Source organism: Pleurodeles waltl, unplaced genomic scaffold, assembly GCF_031143425.1.
Source record: "Pleurodeles waltl isolate 20211129_DDA unplaced genomic scaffold, aPleWal1.hap1.20221129 scaffold_39, whole genome shotgun sequence".
Classification (NCBI taxonomy): domain Eukaryota; kingdom Metazoa; phylum Chordata; class Amphibia; order Caudata; family Salamandridae; genus Pleurodeles; species Pleurodeles waltl.
In genome coordinates, this window is record NW_027150097.1 from 119,274 (window position 1) to 135,054 (window position 15,781).

The 15,781-nt window shown below is 44.2% G+C and overlaps 4 non-coding genes across 4 annotated transcripts; all 4 read left to right on the top strand.

Annotated features, from left to right (window-relative positions):
- Positions 1-3,826: 3,826 nt before the first annotated feature.
- TRNAE-UUC (transfer RNA glutamic acid (anticodon UUC)) lies at positions 3,827-3,898 on the top strand. Its single transcript has one exon. It is a non-coding gene; the product is annotated as a tRNA-Glu (tRNA).
- A 5,849-nt stretch (positions 3,899-9,747) lies between these two features.
- TRNAE-UUC (transfer RNA glutamic acid (anticodon UUC)) lies at positions 9,748-9,819 on the top strand. The gene has a single exon. It is a non-coding gene; the product is annotated as a tRNA-Glu (tRNA).
- Positions 9,820-12,708: 2,889 nt separating this feature from the next.
- Positions 12,709-12,780, top strand: TRNAE-UUC (transfer RNA glutamic acid (anticodon UUC)). The gene has a single exon. It is a non-coding gene; the product is annotated as a tRNA-Glu (tRNA).
- Positions 12,781-15,669: 2,889 nt separating this feature from the next.
- On the top strand, positions 15,670-15,741 carry TRNAE-UUC (transfer RNA glutamic acid (anticodon UUC)). Its single transcript has one exon. It is a non-coding gene; the product is annotated as a tRNA-Glu (tRNA).
- The last annotated feature ends 40 nt before the right edge of the window (positions 15,742-15,781 follow it).

Consider the following 15,781-nt stretch of genomic DNA (forward strand, 5'->3'; position numbering starts at 1 on the left):
TTATATTTTAACTTTTCTCCATTCGGGTGTATACAATTGGTATAATGTCAGAAAGGGAGAAGACGTCCGAGAATTCCTAAGAATATGCTCTTACATGCTTTTAAGAACATATGTCTGGTGTTGTGACAAAACAGCAGTGACCACTTCAGCTCAGCACTTGCTTCTTCCTCTGCTGTCCCAAAATATTGTGGAATTACTAGTCTCTGCGCCTCTGACAAGGCTGCTGACATCCAATTGATGATTCGTAGGCTTGTGGGCTGCGAGTGCTTTGGCTGTGCTGCCCCCTGGCAGTCACTCTGTGAAGATGCAGGTACCTGGGAACAACCCAGACTACTTCTGAGCTGTTTCTTCTCTGTGTGAACCAATCCAGTGTCAGGACTGGAGTCGGTGCTGTTAGTAGATAGAGAAGGAGTATAACTCGAGCCCCAGGAGGGCAGCCTGGAGCCTGTGACAGGTGCAGGGGAGTGTCGTCAAGGAAGCAGCTGGAAGATAACTGGAGAGGGGTCTGTGGGGCCATCAGTCTGGTGAGGAAACCCAGGAGTCAAGGGGTGCCCTGGGGGAGGGGCGTGGCTTTGTCTGGCTCAAGGGGAGGGGTTAGTAATAGTGAATGCAGGGACTGCTGCTGTCCTCCGTGTCCTGGGCTCTGTGTATGTGTAGAAGCTCTAAGGTTGTAAATAATGAGACCTGACAGGTTGTGGCAGAAATGATGACTTCTGGTCATTCCTTCTATTTTGTCAGAAGTGAAGTGTCTGTTACCCCAATTGATTGTGTACTACTGAGAAGAAGAATATAACTCTCAGTGTACGGAATGCAGTGTGACCTCGGAGACACCTCACATACACTGAGCTGTATGATGAGTTCACAGTTCCCATATGGTCTAGCGGTTAGGATTCCTGGTTTTCACCCAGGCGGCCCGGGTTCAGCTCCCAGTATGGGAGCTCCATTTTTTTTTTTTCACTACTCAGACATTTTAATCTTTCTCAGTTTTTTTCTATAAACCTAAATGCACCTAAAGTCTTAATAAATGTCACTTGCTTTGTCTTCTGCTTCCATCTAATGCCGTCAGAGGTTTACACCGACCCCCAGATCTACTGCCCTCTCTCCCCAGCCCTTGACCTGTACATTAATACTATGAAGGGTTATTCCTTGTTTTTCTTTTATTGCACAACAAAAAGTACAGATTATATAAAGAGACTGGGGCACAGAGAAGAAGGCAGCAATTGACTGTGGTCCCACCATGGGAAATTCGCATTTTATTACCTGCCCCTTCCATACTGTGGGTTCATCATTTGTTTTATGACATGATTTCCCTGCTGTGTTGTATCTAGTATAAGACTTGAGTACGTTATGTGTTTATATCATCTGTGATATTGCAGCTGTTGTTTGCAGTGTCCACATTTTGCAACCAGTGTGCTTTGTACCCTCACTGCTGCTCTCTCAGAGAGGGTAGGCTGAACACTACCGGTAGTATCAGACACCAGAGATGCCTCCTGTACCTGGAATAAAACTCTGCTTCTTTGTAAGAAATACAGGGGTGAAGATCTGCTGCATTCACAGTGACCCACTGACTCTTTTACAAAGGTTCCCAGCCGTGCAAAGACTCTTGGTGGTTAGTTAAGGGGCCATGCTAAATGGAGATTTCGAAGCATCAGACGAGACGTTTTCTTTGTTTCTGCATCAGCAAAAGTATATTTCTGTTTTTATGTTATTACTTGTGAAATACACATTTTAGTTGTGCTGTTGGATTTGTCATGTTTGATTTACAGTGTCAACGAATTCAAGCGATAGACAGTAGGTGGTGACTGACACTGCTTCAGGACTCCTAGGGTTGAGGATCGTGGACGTTGGTTCCATCGTGTAATGATTAGCACTCTGGACTCTGAATCCAGCAATCTGAGTTCCAATATCGGTAGGACCTGGAATGTTTGTAATAATACTTTTGTTTTAATTTATTGCAGGTCTTGAGCTGGAAACCATTTGTATCTCTGACATAACCCGTCTCTTCCTCTTTTCATTCCCCTCGTGGTTTCTGCGGTTTGGGGGCATCTATACATTATTCTATAGGCGTTGCTGGGGACACTTGATGCTACACACAGGTGTTGTCTACGTCCTGTGTCTGTGTGGACACCTCTCTACTGTGGCTACACAACTGTAAGATGCACAGTGTGGACCTGACTCCACTTGGCCTTCACACCGGATAACTTACAAGGAGAGAGAAACTTACGGAAATGTACGGTGTGAAAGAACGACTTTACCAAAGTGTTAATGTATGAAATTGCCCTTTGCTTTTTTTTTGTGAGTTGCAAATGGTAACCTTTGACTAAAGCAAGTACCCAAAAATAAACAGTTTTCAGCTGGACTCATATAACTTGCATTTGCAGTGGAAGATCTGCCTGGAGCAGTATATGAGTGTGAAAAGGTCTCTAGTTTTATCTTGAAATACCAGAGACTTCAGCTCTCTCCACCAGTCTCCTTCGACATCACATCCTGATGCTGAACAGTATTAGCACATAAATGAATAAAAAACTGGCTGACGTGTACATGCACATGTGTGCATATGTACCACGGTGCTATAGTCTGATGACATATATGTGCCAGTCTGTGGGGTCAAAGGGCAGTCAGAAGTTACTGGGCCACAGTTGTATCAATGAGGACTATGTACTTCCTGTGCCCTGGGGCATTCGTACTCTGGTCCCTCAAACTAGGCTGGAAGCCCCCCTTTAGCACATGACTCTCAGAATAACAAGTCAGAGCAGACATTAGTTTAAATGGGTACTCACACTTGTGAAAGGCACAAGTGCAAGTAGTGAACTGCAACCTGACCTCACAGCATACACTTTAGACATCCTTTGTAAACACACACACATATTTTCAGTCTAACTTGTTTACATTTTACATCAATAAATATGGTAATATTTGTACTTGAAATGTTTAATTTGCCTACCTTTGGCGCATATTCCTAGTACCTTATATTTTAACTTTTCTCCATTCGGGTGTATACAATTGGTATAATGTCAGAAAGGGAGAAGACGACCGAGAATGCCTAAGAATGTGCGCTTACATGCTTTTAAGAACATATGTCTGGTGTTGTGACAAAACAACAGTGACCACTTCAGCTCAGCACTTGCTTCTTCCTCTGCTGTCCCAAAATATTGTGGAATTACTAGTCTCTGCGCCTCTGACAAGGCTGCTGACATCCGATTGATGATTTGTAGCCTTGTGGGCTGTGAGTGCTTTGGCTGTGCTGCCCCCTGGCAGTCACTCTGTGAAGATGCAGGTACCTGGGAACAACCCAGACAACTTCTGAGCTGTTTCTTCTCTGTGTGAACCAATCCAGTGTCAGGACTGGAGTTGGTGCTGTTAGTAGATAGAGAAGGAGTATAACTCGAGCCCCAGGAGGGCAGCCTGGAGCCTGTGACAGGTGCAGGGGAGTGTCGTCAAGGAAGCAGCTGGAAGATAACTGGAGAGGGGTCTGTTGGGCCATCAGTCTGGTGAGGAAACCCAGGAGTGTCCTACGGGAGGGGCGTGGCTTTGTCTGGCTCAAGGGGAGGGGTTAGTAATAGTGAATGCAGGGACTGCTGCTGTACTCCGTGTCCTGGGCTCTGTGTATGTGTAGAAGCTCTAAGGTTGTAAATAATGAGACCTGACAGGTTGTGGCAGAAATGATGACTTCTGGTCATTCCTTCTCTTTTGTCAGAAGTGAGGTGTCTGTTACCCCAATTGATTGTGTACTACTTACAAGAACAATATAACTCTCAGTGTACTGAATGCATTGTGACCTTGGGAGACACCTCACATACATTAAGCTGTGTAAAAAGTTCACAGTTCCCATATGGTCTAGTGGTTAGGATTCCTGGTTTTCACCCAGGGGGCCCGGGTTCGACTCCCGGTATGGGAAATCCATTTTTGTTTTTTCACTACTCAGACATTTGAATCTTTCTCAGTTTTTTTCTATAAACCTAAATGCACCTAAAGTCTTAATAAATGTCACTTGCTTTGTCTTCTGCTTCCCTCTAATGCCGTCAGAGGTTTACACCGACCCCCAAATCTACTGCCCTCTCTCCCCAGCCCTTGACCTGTACATTAATACTATGAAGGGTTATTCCTTGTTTTTCTTTTATTGCTCAATACAAAGTACAGATTATATAAAGAGACCGGGGCACAGAGAAGAAGGCAGCAATTGACTGTGGTCCCACCATGGGAAATTCATATTTTATTACCTGCCCCTTCCATACTGTGGGTTCATCATTTGTTTTATGACATGATTTCCCTGCTGTGTTGTATCTAGTATAAGACTTGAGTACTTTATGTGTTTTATATCATCTGTGATATTGCAGCTGTTGTTTGCAGTGTCCACATTTTGCAACCAGTGTGCTTTGTACCCTCGCTGCTGCTCTCTCCGAGAGGGTATGCTGAATACTACCGGTAGTATCAGACACCAGAGATGCCTCCTGTACCTGGAATAAAACTCTGCTTCTTTGTAAGAAATACAGGGGTGAAGATCTGCTGCATTCACAGTGACCCACTGACCCTTTTACAAAGGTTCCCAGCCGTGCAAAGACTCTTGGTGGTTAGTTAAGGGGCCATGCTAAATGGAGATTTCGAAGCATCAGACGAGACGTTTTCTTTGTTTCTGCATCAGCAAAAGTATATTTCTGTTTTTATGTTATTACTTGTGAAATACACATTTTAGTTGTGCTGTTGGATTTGTCATGTTTGATTTACAGTGTGAACGAATTCAAGCGATAGACAGTAGGTGGCGACTGACACTGCTTCAGGACTCCTAGGGTTGAGGATCGTGGACATTGGTTCCATCATGTAATGATTAGCCCTCTGGACTCTGAATCCAGCAATCTGAGTTCCAATATCGGTAGGACCTGGAATGTTTGTAATAATACTTTTGTTTTAATTTATTGCAGGTCTTGAGCAGGAAACCATTTGTATCTCTGACATAACCCGTCTCTTCCTCTTTTCATTCCCCTCGTGGTTTCTGCGGTTTGGGGGCATCTATACATTATTCTATAGGCGTTGCTGGAGGCACGTGATGCTACACACAGGTGTTGTCTACGTCCTGTGTCTGTGTGGACACCTCTCTACTCTGGCTACACAACTGTAAGATGCACAGTGTGGACCTGACTCCACTTTGCCTTCACACCGGATAACGAACAAGGAGAGAGAAACTTACGGAAATGTACGGTGTGAAAGAACGACTTTACCAAAGTGTTAACGTATGAAATTGCCCTTTGCTTTTTTTTTGTGATTTGCAAATGGTAACCTTTGACTAAAGCAAGTACCCAAAAATAAACAGTTTTCAGCTGGACTCATATAACTTGCATTTGCAGTGGAAGATCTGCCTGGAGCAGTATATGAGTGTGAAAAGGTCTCTAGTTTTGTCTTGAAATACCAGAGACTTCGGCGCTCTCCACCAGTCTCCTTCGACATCACATCCTGATTTTGAACAGTATTAGCACATAAATGAATAAAAAACTGGCTGACGTGTACATGCACATATGTGCATATGTACCACGGTGCTATAGTCTGATGACATATATGTGCCAGTCTGTGGGGTCAAAGGGCAGCCATAAGTTACTGGGCCACAGTTGTATCAATGAGGACTGTGTACTTCCTGTGCCCTGGGGCATTCGTACTCTGGTCCCTCAAACTAGGGTGGAAGCCCCCCTTTAGCACATGACTCTCAGAATAACAAGTCAGAGCAGACATTAGTGTAACTGGGTACTCACACTTGTGAAAGGCACAAGTGCAAGTAGTGAACTGCAACCTGACCTCACAGCATACACTTTAGACATCCTTTGTAAACACACACACATATTTTCAGTCTAACTTGTTTACATTTTACATCAATAAATATGGTAATATTTGTACTTGAAATGTTTAATTTGCCTACCTTTGGCGCATATTCCTAGTACCTTATATTTTAACTTTTTCCATTCGGGTGTATACAATTGGTATAATGTCAGAAAGGGAGAAGACGACCGAGAATGCCTAAGAATGTGCGCTTACATGCTTTTAAGGACTTATGTCTGGTGTTGTGACAAAACAGCAGTGACCACTTCAGCTCAGCACTTGCTTCTTACTCTGCTGTCCCAAAATATTGTGGAATTACTAGTCTCTGCGCCTCTGACATGGCTGCTGACATCCAATTGATGATTTGTAGCCTTGTGGGCTGTGAGTGCTTTGGCTGTGCTGCCCCCTGGCAGTCAGTCTGTGAAGATGCAGGTACCTGGGAACAACCCAGACTACTTCTGAGCTGTTTCTTCTCTGTGTGAACCAATCCAGTGTCAGGACTGGAGTCGGTGCTGTTAGTAGATAGAGAAGGAGTATAACTTGAGCCCCAGGAGGACAGCCTGGAGCCTGTGACAGGTGCAGGGGAGTGTCGTCAAGGAAGCAGCTGGAAGATAACTGGAGAGGGGTCTGTGGGGCCATCAGTCTGGTGAGGAAACCCAGGAGTGTCCTACGGGAGGGACGTGGCTTTGTCTGTCTCAAGGGGAGGGGTTAGTAATAGTGAATGCAGGGACTGCTGCTGTCCTCCGTGTCCTGGGCTCTGTTTATGTGTAGAAGCTCTAAGGTTGTAAATAATGAGACCTGACAGGTTGTGGCAGAAATGATGACTTCTGGTCATTCCTTCTCTTTTGTCAGAAGTGAGGTGTCTGTTACCCCAATTGATTGTGTACTACTGAGAAGAAGAATATAACTCTCAGTGTACGGAATGCAGGGTGACCTTGGGAGACACCTCACATACACTAAGCTGTAGAAAAAGTTCACAGTTCCCAAATGGTCTAGCGGTTAGGATTCCAGGTTTTCACCCAGGCATCCCGGGTTCGAATCCCGGTATGGGAAATCCATTTTTTTTTTTTCCACTACTCAGACATTTGAATCTTTCTCAGTTTTTTTCTATAAACCTAAATGCACCTAAAGTCTTCATAAATGTCACTTGCTTTGTCTTCTGCTTCCATCTAATGCCGTCAGAGGTTTACACCGACCCCCAAATCTACAGCCCTCTCTCCCCAGCCCTTGACCTGTACATTAATACTATGAAGGGTTATTCCTTGTTTTTCTTTTATTGCACAACAAAAAGTACAGATTATATAAAGAGACCGGGGCACAGAGAAGAAGGCAGCAATTGACTGTGGTCCCACCATGGGAAATTCGCATTTTATTACCTGCCCCGTCCATACTGTGGGTTCATCATTTGTTTTATGACATGATTCCCCTGCTGTGTTGTTTCTAGTATAAGACTTGAGTACTTTATGTGTTTTATATCATCTGTGATATTGCAGCTGTTGTTTGCAGTGTCCACATTTTGCAACCAGTGTGCTTTGTACCCTCACTGCTGCTCTCTCAGAGAGGGTAGGCTGAACACTACCGGTAGTATCAGACACCAGAGATGCCTCCTGCACCTGGAATAAAACTCTGCTTCTTTGTAAGAAATACAGGGGTGAAGATCTGCTGCATTCACAGTGACCCACTGACCCTTTTACGAAGGTTCCCAGCCGTGCAAAGACTCTTGGTGGTTAGTTAAGGGGCCATGCTAAATGGAGATTTCAAAGCATCAGACGAGACGTTTTCTTTGTTTCTGCATCAGCAAAAGTATATTTCTGTTTTTATGTTATTACTTGTGAAATACACATTTTAGTTGTGCTGTTGGAATTGTCATGTTTGATTTACAGTGTGAACGAATTCAAGCGATAGACAGTAGGTGGCGACTGACACTGCTTCAGGACTCCTAGGGTTGAGGATCGTGGACGTTGGTTCCATCGTGTAATGATTAGCACTCTGGACTCTGAATCCAGCAATCTGAGTTCCAATATCGGTAGGACCTGGAATGTTTGTAATAATACTTTTGTTTTAATTTATTGCAGGTCTTGAGCAGGAAACCATTTGTATCTCTGACATAACCCGTCTCTTCCTCTTTTCATTCCCCTCGTGGTTTCTGCGGTTTGGGGGCATCTATACATTATTCTATAGGCGTTGCTGGGGACACTTGATGCTACACACAGGTGTTGTCTACGTCCTGTGTCTGTGTGGACACCTCTATACTCTGGCTACACAACTTTAAGATGCACAGTGTGGATCTGACTCCACTTGGCCTTCACACCGGATAACTTACAAGGAGAGAGAAACTTACGGAAATGTACGGTGTGAAAGAACGACTTTACCAAAGTGTTAATGTATGAAATTGCCCTTTGCTTTTTTTTTGTGAGTTGCAAATGGTAACATTTGCCTAAAGCAAGTACCCAAAAATAAACAGTTTTCAGCTGGACTCATATAACTTGCATTTGCAGTGGAAGATCTGCCTGGAGCTGTATATGAGTGTGAAAAGGTCTCTAGTTTTGTCTTGAAATACCAGAGACTTCGGCGCTCTCCACCAGTCTCCTTCGACATCACATCCTGATGCTGAACAGTATTAGCACATAAATGAATAAAAAACTGGCTGACGTGTACATGCACATGTGTGCATATGTACCACGGTGCTATAGTCTGATGACATATATATGCCAGTCTGTGGGGTCAAAGGGCAGTCAGAAGTTACTGGGCCACAGTTGTATCAATGAGGACTGTGTACTTCCTGTGCCCTGGGGCATTCGTACTCTGGTCCCTCAAACTAGGGTGGAAGCCCCCCTTTAGCACAAGACTCTCAGAATAACAAGTCAGAGCAGACATTAGTGTAACTGGGTACTCACGCTTGTGAAAGGCACAAGTGCAAGTAGTGAACTGCAACCTGACCTCACAGCATACACTTTAGACATCCTTTGTAAACACACACACATATTTTCAGTCTAACTTGTTTACATTTTACATCAATAAATATGGTAATATTTGTACTTGAAATGTTTAATTTGCCTACGTTTGGCGCATATTCCTAGTACCTTATATTTTAACTTTTCTCCATTCGGGTGTATACAATTGGTATAATGTCAGAAAGGGAGAAGACGACCGAGAATGCCTAAGAATGTGCGCTTACATGCTTTTAAGAACATATGTCTGGTGTTGTGACAAAACAGCAGTGACCACTTCAGCTCAGCACTTGCTTCTTCCTCTGCTGTCCCAAAATATTGTGGAATTACTAGTCTCTGCGCCTCTGACAAGGCTGCTGACATCCGATTGATGATTTGTAGCCTTGTGGGCTGTGAGTGCTTTGGCTGTGCTGCCCCCTGGCAGTCACTCTGTGAAGATGCAGGTACCTGGGAACAACACAGACTACTTCTGAGCTGTTTCTTCTCTGTGTGAACCAATCCAGTGTCAGGACTGGAGTCGGTGCTGTTAGTAGATAGAGAAGGAGTATAACTCGAGCCCCAGGAGGGCAGCCTGGAGCCTGTGACAGGTGCAGGGGAGTGTCGTCAAGGAAGCAGCTGGAAGATAACTGGAGAGGGGTCTGTGGGGCCATCAGTCTGGTGAGGAAACCCAGGAGTGTCCTACGGATGGGGCGTGGCTTTGTCTGTCTCAAGGGGAGGGGTTAGTAATAGTGAATGCAGGGACTGCTGCTGTCCTCTGTGTCCTGGGCTCTGTGTATGTGTAGAAGCTCTAAGGTTGTAAATAATGAGACCTGACAGGTTGTGGCAGAAATGATGACTTCTGGTCATTCCTTCTCTTTTGTCAGAAGTGAAGTGTCTGTTACCCCAATTGATTGTGTACTACTGAGAAGAAGAATATAACTCTCAGTGTACGGAATGCAGTGTGACCTCGGAGACACCTCACATACACTGAGCTGTATGATGAGTTCACAGTTCCCATATGGTCTAGCGGTTAGGATTCCTGGTTTTCACCCAGGCGGCCCGGGTTCAGCTCCCGGTATGGGAACTCCATTTTTTTTTTTTCACTACTCAGACATTTTAATCTTTCTCAGTTTTTTTCTATAAACCTAAATGCACCTAAAGTCTTAATAAATGTCACTTGCTTTGTCTTCTGCTTCCATCTAATGCCGTCAGAGGTTTACACCGACCCCCAGATCTACTGCCCTCTCTCCCCAGCCCTTGACCTGTACATTAATACTATGAAGGGTTATTCCTTGTTTTTCTTTTATTGCACAACAAAAAGTACAGATTATATAAAGAGACCGGGGCACAGAGAAGAAAGCAGCAATTGACTGTGGTCCCACCATGGGAAATTCGCATTTTATTACCTGCCCCTTCCATACTGTGGGTTCATCATTTGTTTTATGACATGATTTCCCTGCTGTGTTTTATCTAGTATAAGACTTGAGTACTTTATGTGTTTTATATCATCTGTGATATTGCAGCTGTTGTTTGCAGTGTCCACATTTTGCAACCAGTGTGCTTTGTACCCTCACTGCTGCTCTCTCAGAGAGGGTAGGCTGAACACTACCGGTAGTATCAGACACCAGAGATGCCTCCTGTACCTGGAATAAAACTCTGCTTCTTTGTAAGAAATACAGGGGTGAAGATCTGCTGCATTCACAGTGACCCACTGACTCTTTTACAAAGGTTCCCAGCCGTGCAAAGACTCTTGGTGGTTAGTTAAGGGGCCATGCTAAATGGAGATTTCGAAGCATCAGACGAGATGTTTTCTTTGTTTCTGCATCAGCAAAAGTATATTTCTGTTTTTATGTTATTACTTGTGAAATACACATTTTAGTTGTGCTGTTGGATTTGTCATGTTTGATTTACAGTGTCAACGAATTCAAGCGATAGACAGTAGGTGGTGACTGACACTGCTTCAGGACTCCTAGGATTGAGGATCGTGGACGTTGGTTCCATCGTGTAATGATTAGCACTCTGGACTCTGAATCCAGCAATCTGAGTTCCAATATCGGTAGGACCTGGAATGTTTGTAATAATACTTTTGTTTTAATTTATTGCAGGTCTTGAGCTGGAAACCATTTGTATCTCTGTCATAACCCGTCTCTTCCTCTTTTCATTTCCCTCGTGGTTTCTGCGGTTTGGGGGCATCTATACATTATTCTATAGGCGTTGCTGGGGACACTTGATGCTACACACAGGTGTTGTCTACGTCCTGTGTCTGTGTGGACACCTCTCTACTGTGGCTACACAACTGTAAGATGCACAGTGTGGACCTGACTCCACTTGGCCTTCACACCGGATAACTTACAAGGAGAGAGAAACTTACGGAAATGTACGGTGTGAAAGAACGACTTTACCAAAGTGTTAATGTATGAAATTGCCCTTTGCTTTTTTTTTGTGAGTTGCAAATGGTAACCTTTGACTAAAGCAAGTACCCAAAAATAAACAGTTTTCAGCTGGACTCATATAACTTGCATTTGCAGTGGAAGATCTGCCTGGAGCAGTATATGAGTGTGAAAAGGTCTCTAGTTTTATCTTGAAATACCAGAGACTTCAGCTCTCTCCACCAGTCTCCTTCGACATCACATCCTGATGCTGAACAGTATTAGCACATAAATGAATAAAAAACTGGCTGACGTGTACATGCACATGTGTGCATATGTACCACGGTGGTATAGTCTGATGACATATATGTGCCAGTCTGTGGGGTCAAAGGGCAGTCAGAAGTTACTGGCCCACAGTTGTATCAATGAGGACTATGTACTTCCTGTGCCCTGGGGCATTCGTACTCTGGTCCCTCAAACTAGGGTGGAAGCCCCCCTTTAGCACATGACTCTCAGAATAACAAGTCAGAGCAGACATTAGTGTAACTGGGTACTCACACTTGTGAAAGGCACAAGTGCAAGTAGTGACCTGCAACCTGACCTCACAGCATACACTTTAGACATCCTTTGTAAACACACACACATATTTTCAGTCTAACTTGTTTACATTTTACATCAATAAATATGGTAATATTTGTACTTGAAATGTTTAATTTGCCTACCTTTGGCGCATATTCCTAGTACCTTATATTTTAACTTTTCTCCATTCGGGTGTATACAATTGGTATAATGTCAGAAAGGGAGAAGACGACCGAGAATGCCTAAGAATGTGCGCTTACATGCTTTTAAGAACATATGTCTGGTGTTGTGACAAAACAGCAGTGACCACTTCAGCTCAGCACTTGCTTCTTCCTCTGCTGTCCCAAAATATTGTGGAATTACTAGTCTCTGTGCCTCTGACAAGGCTGCTGACATCCAATTGATGACTCGTAGCCTTGTGGGCTGTGAGTGCTTTGGCTGTGCTGCCCCCTGGCGGTCACTCTGTGAAGATGCAGGTACCTGGGAACAACCCAGACTACTTCTGAGCTGTTTCTTCTCTGTGTGAACCAATCCAGTGTCAGGACTGGAGTCGGTGCTGTTAGTAGATAGAGAAGGAGTATAACTCGAGCCCCAGGAGGGCAGCCTGGAGCCTGTGACAGGTGCAGGGGAGTGTCGTCAAGGAAGCAGCTGGAAGATAACTGGAGAGGGGTCTGTGGGGCCATCAGTCTGGTGAGGAAACCCAGGAGTGTCCTACGGGAGGGGCGTGGCTTTGTCTGGCTCAAGGGGAGGGGTTAGTAATAGTGAATGCAGGGACTGCTGCTGTACTCCGTGTCCTGGGCTCTGTGTATGTGTAGAAGCTCTAAGGTTGTAAATAATGAGACCTGACAGGTTGTGGCAGAAATTATGACTTCTGGTCATTCCTTCTCTTTTGTCAGAAGTGAGGTGTCTGTTACCCCAATTGATTGTGTACTACTTAGAAGAACAATATAACTCTCAGTGTACGGAATGCATTGTGACCTTGGGAGACACCTCACATACACTAAGCTGTGTAAAAAGTTCGCAGTTCCCATATGGTCTAGCGGTTAGGATTCCTGGTTTTCACCCAGGGGGCCTGGGTTCGACTCCCGGTATGAGATATCCATTTTTTTTTTTTCACTACTCAGACATTTGAATCTTTCTCAGTTTTTTTCTATAAACCTAAATGCACCTAAAGTCTTAATAAATGTCACTTGCTTTGCCTTCTGCTTCCTTCTAATGCCGTCAGAGGTTTACACCGACCCCCAAATCTACTGCCCTCTCTCCCCAGCCCTTGACCTGTACATTAATAGTATGAAGGGTTATTCCTTGTTTTTCTTTTATTGCACAACACAAAGTACAGATTATATAAAGAGACCGGGGCACAGAGAAGAAGGCAGCAATTGACTGTGGTCCCACCATGGGAAATTCGCATTTTATTACCTGCCCCTTCCATACTGTGGGTTCATCATTTGCTTTATGACATGATTTCCCTGCTGTGTTGTATCTAGTATAAGACTTGAGTACTTTATGTGTTTTATATCATCTGTGATATTGCAGCTGTTTTTTGCAGTGTCCACATTTTGCAACCAGTGTGCTTTGTACCCTCACTGCTGCTCTCTCAGAGAGGGTAGGCTGAACACTAACGGTAGTATCAGACACCAGAGATGCCTCCTGTACCTGGAATAAAACTCTGCTTCTTTGTAAGAAATACAGGGGTGAAGATCTGCTGCATTCACAGTGACCCACTGACTCTTTTACAAAGGTTCCCAGCCGTGCAAAGACTCTTGGTGGTTAGTTAAGGGGCCATGCTAAATGGAGATTTCAAAGCATCAGACGAGACGTTTTCTTTGTTTCTGCATCAGCAAAAGTATATTTCTGTTTTTATGTTATTACTTGTGAAATACACATTTTAGTTGTGCTGTTGGATTTGTCATGTTTGATTTACAGTGTGAACGAATTCAAGCGATAGACAGTAGGTGGCGACTGACACTGCTTCAGGACTCCTAGGGTTGAGGATCGTGGACATTGGTTCCATCATGTAATGATTAGCACTCTGGACTCTGAATCCAGCAATCTGAGTTCCAATATCGGTAGGACCTGGAATGTTTGTAATAATACTTTTGTTTTAATTTATTGCAGGTCTTGAGCAGGAAACCATTTGTATCTCTGACATAACCCGTCTCTTCCTCTTTTCATTCCCCTCGTGGTTTCTGCGGTTTGGGGGCATCTATACATTATTCTATAGGCGTTGCTGGAGGCACGTGATGCTACACACAGGTGTTGTCTACGTCCTGTGTCTGTGTGGACACCTCTCTACTCTGGCTACACAACTGTAAGATGCACAGTGTGGACCTGACTCCACTTTGCCTTCACACCGGATAACTTACAAGGAGAGAGAAACTTACGGAAATGTTTGGTGTGAAAGAACGACTTTACCAAAGTGTTAATGTATGAAATTGCCCTTTGCTTTTTTTTTGTGATTTGCAAATGGTAACCTTTGACTAAAGCAAGTACCCAAAAATAAACAGTTTTCAGCTGGACTCATATAACTTGCATTTGCAGTGGAAGATCTGCCTGGAGCAGTATATGAGTGTGAAAAGGTCTCTAGTTTTGTCTTGAAATACCAGAGACTTCGGCGCTCTCCACCAGTCTCCTTCGACATCACATCCTGATGCTGAACAGTATTAGCACATAAATGAATAAAAAACTGGCTGACGTGTACATGCACATATGTGCATATGTACCACGGTGCTATAGTCTGATGACATATATGTGCCAGTCTGTGGGGTCAAAGGGCAGTCAGAAGTTACTGGGCCACAGTTGTATCAATGAGGACTGTGTACTTCCTGTGCCCTGGGGCATTCGTACTCTGGTCCCTCAAACTAGGGTGGAAGCCCCCCTTTAGCACATGACTCTCAGAATAACAAGTCAGAGCAGACATTAGTGTAACTGGGTACTCACACTTGTGAAAGGCACAAGTGCAAGTAGTGACCTGCAACCTGACCTCACAGCATACACTTTAGACATCCTTTGTAAACACACACACATATTTTCAGTCTAACTTGTTTACATTTTACATCAATAAATATGGTAATATTTGTACTTGAAATGTTTAATTTGCCTACCTTTGGCGCATATTCCTAGTACCTTATATTTTAACTTTTCTCCATTCGGGTGTATACAATTGGTATAATGTCAGAAAGGGAGAAGACGACAGAGAATGCCTAAGAATGTATGCTTACATGCTTTTAAGAACATATGTCTGGTGTTGTGACAAAACAGCAGTGACCACTTCAGCTCAGCACTTGCTTCTTCCTCTGCTGTCCCAAAATATTGTGGAATTACTAGTCTCTGCGCCTTTGACAAGGCTGCTGACATCCAATTGATGATTTGTAGCCTTGTGGGCTGTGAGTGCTTTGGCTGTGCTGCCCCCTGGCAGTCACTCTGTGAAGATGCAGGTACGTGGGAACAACCCAGACTACTTCTGAGCTGTTTCTTCTCTGTGTGAACCAATCCAGTGTCAGGACTGGAGTCGGTGCTGTTAGTAGATAGAGAAGGAGTATAACTCGAGCCCCAGGAGGGCAGCCTGGAGCCTGTGACAGGTGCAGGGGAGTGTAGTCAAGGAAGCAGCTGGAAGATAACTGGAGAGGGGTCTGTGGGGCCATCAGTCTGGTGAGGAAACCCAGGAGTGTCCTACGGGAGGGGCGTGGCTTTGTCTGTCTCAAGGGGAGGGGTTAGTAATAGTGAATGCAGGGACTGCTGCTGTCCTCCGTGTCCTGGGCTCTGTGTATGTGTAGAAGCTCTAAGGTTGTAAATAATGAGACCTGACAGGTTGTGGCAGAAATGATGACTTCTGGTCATTCCTTCTCTTTTGTCAGAAGTGAGCTGTCTGTTACCCCAATTGATTGTGTACTACTGAGAAGAAGAATATAACTCTCAGTGTACGGAATGCAGTGTGACCTTGGGAGACACCTCACATAAACTAAGGTGTAGAAACAGTTCACAGTTCCCATATGGACTAGTGGTTAGGTTTCCAGGTTTTCACCCAGGCAGCCCGGGTTCGAATCCCGGTATGGGAAATCCATTGCTTTTTTTTTCACTACTCAGACATTTTAATCT